Below are 11,774 nucleotides of genomic sequence, written 5' to 3'. Positions count from 1 at the left end.
AAGCAACAAAATGGTAGAAGATCACGGATCTGTCGCATCACAGCCTGGTACTGGGGGCAAAGGGACAGAGCCCCACAGCCCCATCAAATGCCTTGACAGGGCCACCTCATTCCCTGGGTGGGGAATTTGCTGTTACACCTGATTGGTTGGATGTTTGGTTCTGTATTTTATTTAAATGTTTGATCTTTTTAATTCCACAGAGAATGAAATGTGAGTTATAATATGTTTTGAATATAATAGGGCTTCCCTGATGGCTCAGCTGGTAAAGAATCCGCCTGCAGTGCAGGAGGCCCAGGGACCATCCCTGGGTCAGGCAGATCCCCTGGAGAAGCAAATGGCGACCCACTCCAGTGTTCTTGCCTGGAGAATCCCATGGACAGAGGAGCCTGGCGGAAGACAGTCCATGGAATGTTTCCAGGCAGGAGTATTGGAGTCGATTGTCATTTCCTCCTCCAAACCCAACACCTGACACTCGGCAGTAGCTCAATAAATGATACCTTCCCTCCAGGCCCTGTGTCTTCCCAGCTGTGCATTTGTGGGCAGGCCGCTTAACCTCTCTGAGCCTGGTTCCCTCATCTGTGAAATGAAAGATGTTTCTGTCTGATCCTGGCTGACAAGGCCACACCTGCAGGCTGACAGGTGACAAAGCCGGCATCTGGAATCCAGCCTGACCGAGGTCACCTGCAGCTGCAGGTGACACAACAGAGGTAGTTAATGGGTGCCGAGGCAATCCTGCCGCAGATGTTTCTTATAAATTCTGAATAAACTAGATTTGGTTCCCAGAACTTGGTTGGCAAGTAAGAACCATGCTGGGAGATGTGGAGGAGGCATGTCACCAGCAATGGTGAGCTGCAGCTCTGAGAAATGCCCTAGCCTTGAAGGATTGGGGGGGGGGTCTGAGGTCACATGACTTGTTCAAGCCCAAAGTGAACCTTGTGGGTGGTTTGTGCTCGGCTCAGGCTGGCCCTGGGCGGGTGGCTGGGGGCGCAGTGTCCTGCCATCTCTTGGTGCCCCTACTTCTGCTCCTAACTGAGGAAACTTCAGCTTTTCGTCGCGCACAGGATGTGTTTTCAACATAATATGTGTTTGAAAACGTCTGAGTGGATGGAATCCCTGATACAACCAACATGTAATGGCAGCATAGCTAGGGTACGCGCAGGGAAATGTGAGTGGGTGTAGATTGGGGTAGCTTCCTGCACCCCACCCACCCCTGTTTCCTTGCTAAACTGGATTTTCCCTCACCATCTCTGGGTGGGGCCCTTTGTGTACAGAGGGGTTGAGCCACATTGCAAAAGGCCCTGGCTTTTTATCATGATATTTGGAATATCCTTGGAGACCTCGGGGCTCCTTGTAATGAAAGCATTGACCTCCTGGTGAGATGTCCGGTCTCGTTTATACAACTGGTGTGTGAATAAAGGGAACCTCGTGGGAAGTCTTAAGCGACTTATCTTAGAGCAATAATACTCAGAAACAGCAGGCAGAGGGTCGAGTGGACTGAAGTATGGGTCAGGAGAACAAGGGGGTGGCGGATGGGTGCCTGGCAACCCTGACGTACTGATAGCTACATCTGGTCACCAGCTCACCTCCCTCTCCTCCAAGGACATCTCGTTCACTGGTGCACCCCCCAGCACCTCCAGTAGTGCCCAGCACACAGTAGGAGCACAGCGAGTGTCCCCTGAATGACTGGATGGGTGAATGAATGACCTACCAGCTCCTAATACAAGCTTCTCCTCTCACTGATATGCTTGCCCCCAAGCCCCCCATCTCACTCTCCTCAGGCACACCCTGACATTTTATTCCCCGGAATGGCTCTGGGGCCCACAGCCCCCTTCACCTCTGGAGCACGCCTACTGTGGGCTGCAATCCACAGGGTCCCAGAGAGTCAGTCATGACTGAAGCGACTTAGTACGCACGCAGGCCTAGCACTTGAGTGCTTTTCTGCTCCTTTCTTCCCTTTATCAGCACATCTCACTGGTGTCTGAGCCTCTGCCCCATCTGCATTTCGAGATCACCCTCCAGGCTGAACTACGATCAGCCTCCTCACTGGTCTCTCAGCCCCATCACCACCCCACTGGTCCCGGTTTTTTCAATGATTTGACTTCATGTCACTTCCCAGCTCCACCTTCTCCACTCCCTTTACCTTCCTAGTCAAATGCGAATGCCCTGAGGTAGATTGGAAATGTTCTCTGTTCTCAGGTCCTGGTTCGAGTTTTATCTCTCACTTATCTGTTGGAGGACCTACCCTCAGCCAAATGGGGGGCTTTGCCTCTCCCCAAAACCACTCTGAGCTTTTCTTCCCCGAATCTTCCCCTGTAGGATTTTCTTTCTGATTGAAAAGCCACTCTGCCTGTCAAAATCCTGACCATTCATTCATTATCCAGTGCCGTTAACACCTCCTCCTGGAAGCATTCCTTGATTTCTTCAGGACTCCTCCCTCCTCTGGGCTCCTTTACCTCTCTGTGCTCCCCTGGTGGCCCCTCTCACACACTGATTTTGTATTGGCTCCTGGATACCCATCTCATCTCCCTGTTGGGGCCTGAGGTCTGTGCTGGTGAGTTAGTGGGGAGCTGTGGAATAGGCCAGGTGAGAGGGCAATGCAGGTGTTGACACAGGGATGGAGAATAGGGAAGGATGCAAAAAAAACATGAGGCCAAGAAAGAGTCACTGGATGTACCAGGAGAGGACAGAAGTGGCACGGGTGACCGAGGATTTGGTGCCTTTAAAGATACAGGGAAGTGAGAGAGCAGTTTGGAAAGAGGACTTCGAGTTTATCTCCTGGACTCTGCCAGTTGCTTCCAGGGCATCTGGTAGCTGAGTGGAGCCCCCAAAAGGTGGTGTTGCAGAGAAAACTGCTGGGTCCTTGTTGCAGTTTGCTCATTAAATTTAAGCCCGAGAGCAGGGCCTAAACTTGTTTTTCAAAGGCACCATGTTCCGGAAATCCTGGACAGCAGACTGAGCTAGAAGCCACCCACTGTCTTACCAAGATTCCCCTTTTGAAACATGCTTTGATACTTTTGGCCATGTATTTGGAGGGATAGCTGGTTGCTAACATGTCTTATTTTTTAAAGTTCTAATTGGAGGATAACAATGTTGTATGGGTTCCTGCTGTACAACACGTGAGGATAAGGATACATATATCCCCTCCCTCTTGAGCCTTTCTCCCTCCCACCCCCACACCCCTCTAGGTCATCGCAGAGCACCAGGCTGAGCTCCCAGTGTTCTACAGTAACTTCCCACGAGCTATTTCACACATGGCAGTGTATACACGTCAATGTTACTGTCTCATTTCATCCCACTCTCTCATTCCCCCGCTATGTCCACAAGTCTGTTCTCTACATCTGCATCTCTCTCTGTTCCTGCCCTGCAAGTAGGTTCATTGGTACCATTTTCCTAGATTCCCTGTATATCTCGATTCTAATATCCTCCTGTCACCGTTAAGCCTGAGTTATCTTCTCCTTTGGGACTCTCAGTCGACTTAGCAGTTTCACTCAGTTCTTTTATACAGACTTGATGGAAACTCATTTCATCAGAAACCAGGATGTGGCACTCTGAGCCACACTGGAATTGGTGCTCAGTAAACTTGAAGGCATGGCGGTCATTGCATTAGAGGCGGTCAGTGACCTGTCCTGGCCCAAGCAAAGTCAGTGGGAAACTCAGTCACTGTCTTAGAGGGTGTTCATCACCCCAACTGCTTCTCCTGCGTCTGAGACGCAGGGGAATAGGGGCGGGCGTTCCAATCCCTGGCCGCGGATTGGGTGGTCCTTATCAGCACTGAGGGATGAAGAGGCCCCTGTGGGGATCATGCTGGTCACTTCCCTCCCAGTGAAATCCCACAGCCCAGCACGGCCCCAGCACCTCACACTTCCCTGAACAAACAGGCTCTAAGGAAGGCTGGGCTGAAGACTCTCCATCCCCCGCTTATAAAAAGGATGGCGCGTGGACCGCCTACTTCACAGTCCGCTGAGGAGTTGCTTGGAAATGCAGATTCCCAGGTCACGTTGGCACAGATTCTGACTTCCTGGGTCCAGAACGGCCAAAGGGAATCTGGGAATCACGTGTCCCAGGGTGAGAGCGGAAGTGAGCCTGAGCCCTCCGCGGTGGTGAGGCAGAGAGACTGACGCCAATGAAGCCGGGCTGCAGATGCGCTCAGGAGTGAGGGTGGGTTTACTTGTCTCCCGTGGCGGCTGAGTCCCAGTCCACGGGACCCACCAGGTCTCCCTCCCTCGTCGTTTCTTCAGTTCTCTATTTGAGCCCCGGGGCTGGGGGTAAGGGGGTGTCTGAGATAAAAGGGAAGCCACACGCCTAACACGACTTAGCGGCTAAACAACAACACCCCTTCCATCACAGTGGAGAATAATAATGGTGATGATGATAAGGGCCAACACTTACAGAGTGTTTATCGAGTAGCAGACCCTGTGTTAGGTGCTTACGTGGCTTATGACATTTAATCATTTAAACAAGTCTCCTAGAAAAGTCCTATAATTATGCTAATGTCTTAAGTGAGGACATGGAAGCCTCAGGGGTGAAGAGTTCAGCTGTCAACGCTGTAGGGCGTGGCATGGGCTATGAGCCCAGGCCACACCCAAGTGGCAGGTCCTCATGCTCTCCTCTGGGAGGTCCTGAGGGATGTTCTGGCCCCAGACCCCTCTCTCAGCCTTGCTTCAAGGTAGGAGGCTTGCGTGACAGGGGCCCCTGTGTCACTGAACACCTGGCTTACACGTGTGGCCAGGTGGCACCATCTGTCACAAGCTCTCAGAGCAGAGAAGGATCTTTTTAGGATGCTGATCACTTTATCATCCTGGTAACAAGCTCAAGGCTGGGAATAGAGATGGGATTTATCTGCTTCTTGCTTTTCTATCATGTATCAGCAAGAAATTTCTTCCTCGACCTCCACTGTAAACTGGGAATTAAAACAGATGCGGCTAGATTAATGGCATTCTCCCTTTAATCTGCCACATGGCCAGCAGCGCTGTGTCCCTTGTGATCCACAGATCACCCCAGGACTTGCCAGGCTCAGCTGCAGAATGAAAATGCAGAGCATCTTGTTCAAAAAGCTGGGAAAAAACTGTTCAAGGTATTAAAAGAGAAAGCTTTTCCCTTTCTTCTGCAATCTCTTTTGATCTGTCATAGTATATTTCATTTGCTATTTATTGTCATTTTAGGTAAAGAAAAAAGAAATTTTTTTACTAACAATTTTAAGTTAGTAGCATAGGGACTTCATGGCTAAGACTCCATGCTCCCAATGCAGGGGGCCCAGGTTCAATCTCTGGTCAGGGAACTAGATCCCACATACTGCAACAAATAAATAAATATTTAAAAATAAAATTAGTAGCATAAAATTTACCATTCACCTTAGTATTATATAATGACAGATTTTTGTGTTTTTTTTCCTTTGGCCATGCCCTCAGCTTGTGGGATCTTAGTTCCTTGACCAGGAATAAACACAGGACCCCAGCAGTGAGAGAACTGAGTTCCAACCACTGGACTGCCAGAGAATTCCCTATAATGACAGTTTTAAATGCAACTATAAGAACATTTAATGCAGATGTAGAATCACCAAAATGACACTATTTGTGTTTCATACCTCTTACATGTGTATGTATTTCATTTTTACCAAAACAGTGTAAATAATATCATATCAGATACTATGGGATATATGGGTTTCCCTGGTGGCTCAGACGGTAAAGAATCTGCCTGCAATGCAGGAGACCCGAATTTGATCCCTGGGTCAGGAAAATCCTTTGGAGAAGGGAATGGCAACCCACCCAGTATTTTTGCCTGGAGAATTCCATGAACAGAGGAGCCTGGCAGGATACAGACACGACTGAGTGAGTGACACTTAACACTATGGGATGTATAACCCATAAATGAAGGGAAGAAGACTTCGTGATGCAGATTCCTTAAGTGATAAAGCGAGTTGTCAGAGAACCTTATGCAGGGCAGGGAGGAGCCATCTGCAGTGGGTACAGGCCCCCAGGAAGCACAGGGTAGATCCCGCCTGGCTCTGTGAATGCCAATGGCTCCTGGCATCCTGGCCCTGGCAGAGCAGCAGCTCATGAACTCCTTTTCTAGAAGCTGTCAGACTTTGGAGAGGTTGTTCAGGAAAGCTGAGCCTTGGAATTGGCAGCCAGATCAGAAGAGACATTCAGCTGTCTCAGAGATGCAAGTCCTGGCTTGAACTCCTGCCTCTGGTGTGGAAGCCCCAGCCAAGTGGAGACCTCCCCGCAACCCCTGTCATCATCTGCTGTCTTGATAGAAAGGGCAGATTTCATGCAACATGTAAGTAAACTGCAGTGGGAAGGAAATGAGAGTCTCTGTGTTCTCACCTACACACGCTCCTTCTCCTTACAGCCTTTGTGTTTCTGCTCTTCACGTTCCTGGCACTGCTGCTGTCCATGGGCTTCACAGGTGAGCTGTTGGATGCCCTGGGTCAGCCAGGGGATGATGGTGCTTCATCTTTAAACAGAAAATGTGCGATGGGAATGCCCTGGCGGTCTAGTGGTTAGGACTTGGCGCTTTCACTGCTGTGGCCCGGGGTTCAGTTCCTGGTCAGGGAACTAAGATCCCACAAGCCACACGGCACAGTCAGAAAGCAAAACGAAACAAAAAAACCCAAAATGTGTGCTAGGAAGAGCAGATGATTTTCAGACACATATTCAGTTCAGTTCAGTCCAGTGACTCAGTCGTGTCTGACTCTTTGCAACCCCATGAACTGCAGCATGCCAGGCCTCCCTGTCCATCACCAACTCCCGGAGTTTACTCAAACTCATGTCCATTGAGTCGGTGATGCCATCCAGCCATCTTATCCTCTGTCGTCCCCTTCTCCTCCTGTCCTTAATCTTTCCCAGCATCAGGGTCTTTTCAAATGAGTCAGGCCCTCGCATCAGGTGGCCAAAGTATTGGAGTTTCAGCTTCAACATCAGTCCTTCCAATGAACACCCAGGACTGATCTGCCTTAGGATGGACTGGTTGGATCTCCTTGCAGTCCAAGGGACTCTCAAGAGCATATTTGTCACGAGAATTACTTGCTGAACATTTTGACAGAGTGCCAGACCCTGCCCTGGGGAGCACTGAGGATAGATATCTGCTTTTTAAAATCTGTTTAGATGGTTCCTGTGTCTCTTGCCCAGGTTGGGAGCCACTGGGCCAGAGGCTTCCCAAGGCCCCTTCCCAGTCCCTATGCTCCTACATGGAGCCCTATGAAAAGATGAATCTCAGGCTATGGTCATCGTCAGCACTCTATGCATTCTTTTACTGAATGAGCAAAAAAATATTTCCATTAGTCACGTATATTAAATGATCTCAGTTACTCAGAAGTTTGAAGTGTGAGGAAAGGTTGAGGAAGTGGGAGGGTTCGATCTCTGGGTCGGGAAGATCCCCTGGAGAAGGAAATGGCAGCCCACTCCAGCATTCTTGCCTGGGAAATCCCATGGAGAGAGGAGCCTGGTGGGCTACAATCTATGGGATTGCAAAGAGTCAGACATGACTGAGCAACTGAGCACACACGCACGCAGAAGTGATGGTTGCATATCAGTGTGGATATGTCACATGTCACTGATTGTCCCCTTTAAAATGGTTCATTTTCTGTTACGTGACTTTCATTTCAGTTTGTTTTTTTTTTTTATAAAAGCAACAATACAAAACAAAAATGAATACAAAAACAGTACTCTTAGATTTGTATCAAGTGAAAGCTGACAGCTTGACAGGAAATGTAAGAACAAAATAAAATTCTCAAATTTGCACAGAACTCATATAGCCAAGTAGTCTGGAGCCATCTAGTGTCAGGGCAAAGAGTTCAGCCACCTCAATAGGACCTGAAGTTGTCATTGTTATAGGGCAGTTCAAAAATGAACATGTATTATATGGCTCTGCTTTAGCAAGAAGAGTTTATAAGGTATAAGGTGTACCCTGCTTAAGAAGTCCCCTGTAAGAAAACATCCTATACAAAATCTGTCAGTGAAAGACAGAGGTTTCTATCAAATCAAAAGCCTGTGATTCAGTTATCTAAACAGCAAACTGAAACAATTCACCCACTAACATAATTGCATAAATGAGACAAGACCCCACAAAGCCAGTTGCCATAAAGGTTATGTTAAAATCACTACATCTGCTACCAGAAGTGGGCATCGGGGAATTATTGCTTAATAGTTATAGACTTTCTGTTTGGGGTGATGAACAAGTTTTGCAAATTGATAGTGGTGATATTTGCACAAGTTTGTGAATGTAATTAGTGCTACTCTTAAAATGGCCAAAAAAATTGTATGGTATATATTTTATCACAATAAAAATATTAAAAATACTTTTTAAACTTCCATAACATCCCCCCGCCCCCAATCACTATATCTAGTAGTTTTACCAAATGTATTGGGGAGACATTTAAAGCCCAAAGAGGGTAATTGTGATACTGCAGGTCAGACAAAATCCCGAGGTCCCAGGCAGTACACAAGGCACACGGGGGAGGAAAGATGCTTTTATTAAATATATTAGGATCCTTTTAAGCCATCTGTGTGCTGATTGACTCTCCTGTGAGCAGCAGCTGTTTTTATTCATTAACAGTGAGCAGGTGTATCAGTCATTACTCATGCTCATTTCACAGCTGGGTTTTGAATGGAAAGGCAGTTCCTACCCAACAACGTTGGCATCCAGTATTTAAAGGTCTTTGTGTGAAAAGGTTGTTTGAGACTTGGAAAGTATTTCCATCTAACAACGTCTTCAGTTAAATTAGAGATGTTGAGAAAGGCAGGCCTCTGTAGGCTGTTGACTGGAGGTACACACAATGTGTGTGTCTGGTTTTGCTCTGGGATGCTGAATTTGCAGGTCTCTGTATACCTAGAAATCTTTATTCATTTCAATGAAATAGGTATAGTCACAAGAAAACGGTTTACTCCCTCTGTTCAAGTACCAAAGCCTTCATGGGAAATAAAAATGTCAAATCAAAGCTAAAACTTTAAATGACATTAAATAGAAAACTTTCTACAGTGAGAATCCACGTTCGTGGTTTCTGGTGGCAAATGCATTGGTCAGAGTAACTTTATGCTGCAGGAACAAATCAATCCTGGAATCTCAGTGACTTAATACTACAAAAGTTTGTTTCTTTTTAAAATTCTTTATTTTAATTTTTATTTTATACTGAATATAATTGTACTAGTTTCAGGGGTACAGCAAAGTTATACATAAATCCATTATTTTCAGGTTACTTTCTCATATAGCTTGTTACGGGATATGGAGTAGAGTTCCCTGTGTGATCTAACCTTGGACCCCCCGCATTGAAGCATGGAGTCTTAGATACTGGCCGACCAGGGAAGCCCCTCTAATAGTTTAAATAATGCATCATGTTACCATGGGTTAAATAGGGCTAGAGACAAAGGCCTGAGAAAAGTTGAGAGAAAACATCGCCATGGGGAGAAGAATCACCATAAGAAAGGGTGTGAGTCTGGGCTGATCTGATAGTTTTCCAATACGGTGGCGAAGGATGTGTCAGGAAACACGTGTCCCAGCCTGGGGTGGGGTGCGGGCTGGGTGACTGAACTGGTCAGTGGTGATCATATGGTGCCTGCCCCTAACACAGCGCCAGGTTCTCACACGGAGGAAGAGTTCTCTGCCTGCCCCACACTGCCCTGTGGGCCCTGGAAGCAGAGTAAACGGGAGCCTCATGCTACACAGTGGATACACTGTGGGATTGTGACCCATTAATTGGATCTTATTTCTAAATTATTTTTTGAAAGTTTGGCTGCGCTGGCCTTTGTGTGCAGACTTCTCTCTAGCTGCAGTGCCCAGGCTTCTCACCGCGGTGGCTTCTCTTGTTGCGGAACGTGGACTCTAGGTGCGCATGGACTCTGGTGCCTCCTGGGCCCTCGAGCACAGGCTCAGCAGTTGGGGTGCAAGGGCTCAGTTGCTCCGCAGCATGTGGGATGCTCCCAGGCTAGGGATCCAACCCGTGTCCTCTGCGTTGGCAAGCAGATTCCTAACCACTGGACCACCAGGGAAACCCTGGATCTTATTTAAGCCCATCAAGACACCTGGATATTTAAAGGGATCCTTCAGATCCTTTGGTAAAATGCATCATTAGAAATATGGGTCGTCATTTGCTGGCTTTTCTTAAAAGCTGAGCACGCCTGTAGCCAGTTAGTACCCAGACAAATGGTACAGTGATGTCTGGTCCCAGCTCTGATGTCCTATGGACTGCCATTCCGTCCGTCCACTAAGTACCCTGAAGACTGGGTGGCTCAGGAGACTGGGCAGATTCTCCAAGCAGGAGATCAAGCTTCGGTTTGTGTGATTAACATGCTGGCTTTTGCAGACGTTCGGTTCATTTTCCTGATTGGCATTGTGTTCTTGAAAGCATTTCTCTCAACCTCCCGTTCTCTCCCCTCTGCAGGAATGATGTTTTTGAAAGACCGTCCCATACAGTCCCTCATTCCTCTGTGACTTGCTAGTGGGTGGGATCACCAGGCTCTTAAAAGTAAATTCTACTTTTCAGTTGTTTGTAGTTTCTATTGAAATTTACCTTACAGGCACCGTGGAATGCAGCTTTTAATCCACTCCAGTATTCTTGCCTGGAGAATCCCGTGGACAGAGAAGCCTGGCGGGCTACTCTCCAAAGGGGTCACAAGAGTTAGCGACTAAACCACCACCACCACTCACAGAACAGCTTCCTCCTAAGCGCAGGGTTGTTGAAACAGTAGGATCAGGTTTTTCCAGGTGAGGAGTAGTCACCCAAAGCTTCCCTCCTGTCCTCTGAGTTTAGTGTGCTAAGCTGAGGCTTTCCTCTGACAGTCGATGCAGAGAAATTACCGACTGCCAATTACTCATACTATTGAATTCAGTCATAATCATGACCTTTCTCTCTGCTTCTTTTTTAAAAAGTTTCTTGTGTCAGGCAGTACAGATTGCATCTGGTTAAACTGTGTTTGGTTTTAGCAGTTCCTAATGTCTGTTTTTAACCATAGCTGCTAGTTCTCAACTGACTAGCGCGGAATTCGTTAGCTGCAGTCATCAGTCAGACATTAAACTCTGATGTTTAGGGGCGATGTCTGTGACTCTCAAACTTATGTCAGTCTAGACAGCTGATTTGCTCCTGGGTAGTATTGACATATGGTGAAACAGGAATAGTGATGGAAAAAGAAATATCAAAGGTCCTGCATAGCCTGCAGTTAAGTTTTCAAAATTCCTAGCCCACAGAAATGTCACAGCTGCCAAAAGCACCTTAGGTCTAAAATACCTGAGGTCAACCTCCATTTATCAATGACCTTTCCCAACCATCCAAGCTTTCCATATCAAAAGCTGCAAAATACAAGCATTCATTTTTCCAACTTCCTTCTGGTGCTTGGGGCCTTTAAAAGAGGCTGCCCAGAGGCACTGGTCATGATATCAATCTGCGACATCAAAGGAATGTCTTCAAGATGGCGGTCCTCATACGCAATCAGCAGCTACAAGCTCTGTTCTGTCTTGGGAAATGTGTATGATTTGCAGCAAGCCTTTGGAGCCTTTTTTGAGTCCACCTCACTATTCAATGCCCTCCTCTTTTGGCAGTAGTCTGCTGGGCAGTCTTCGTGCGTGCGTGCTCAGTCGCTCAGTCGTGTCCAACTCTTTGCGACCCCACGGACTGTAGCCCCCCAGGCTCCTCTGTCCATGGGATTTCCCAGGCAAGAATACTGGAGTGGGCTACCATGCCCTTCTCCAAGGGATCTTCCCAACTCAGGGCCTGAACCCCGTGTCTCTTGTGTCTCCTGCATTGGCAGGCGGATTCTTTACCACTGAACCACCTGGAAAGC

This window comes from Giraffa tippelskirchi, chromosome 12 (assembly GCF_054371585.1).
Source record: "Giraffa tippelskirchi isolate mGirTip1 chromosome 12, T2T-mGirTip1v1.2.pri, whole genome shotgun sequence".
Classification (NCBI taxonomy): Eukaryota; Metazoa; Chordata; class Mammalia; order Artiodactyla; family Giraffidae; genus Giraffa; species Giraffa tippelskirchi.
The sequence above is the reverse complement of the archived record's forward strand: the minus strand, read 5'-3'. Positions refer to the sequence as shown.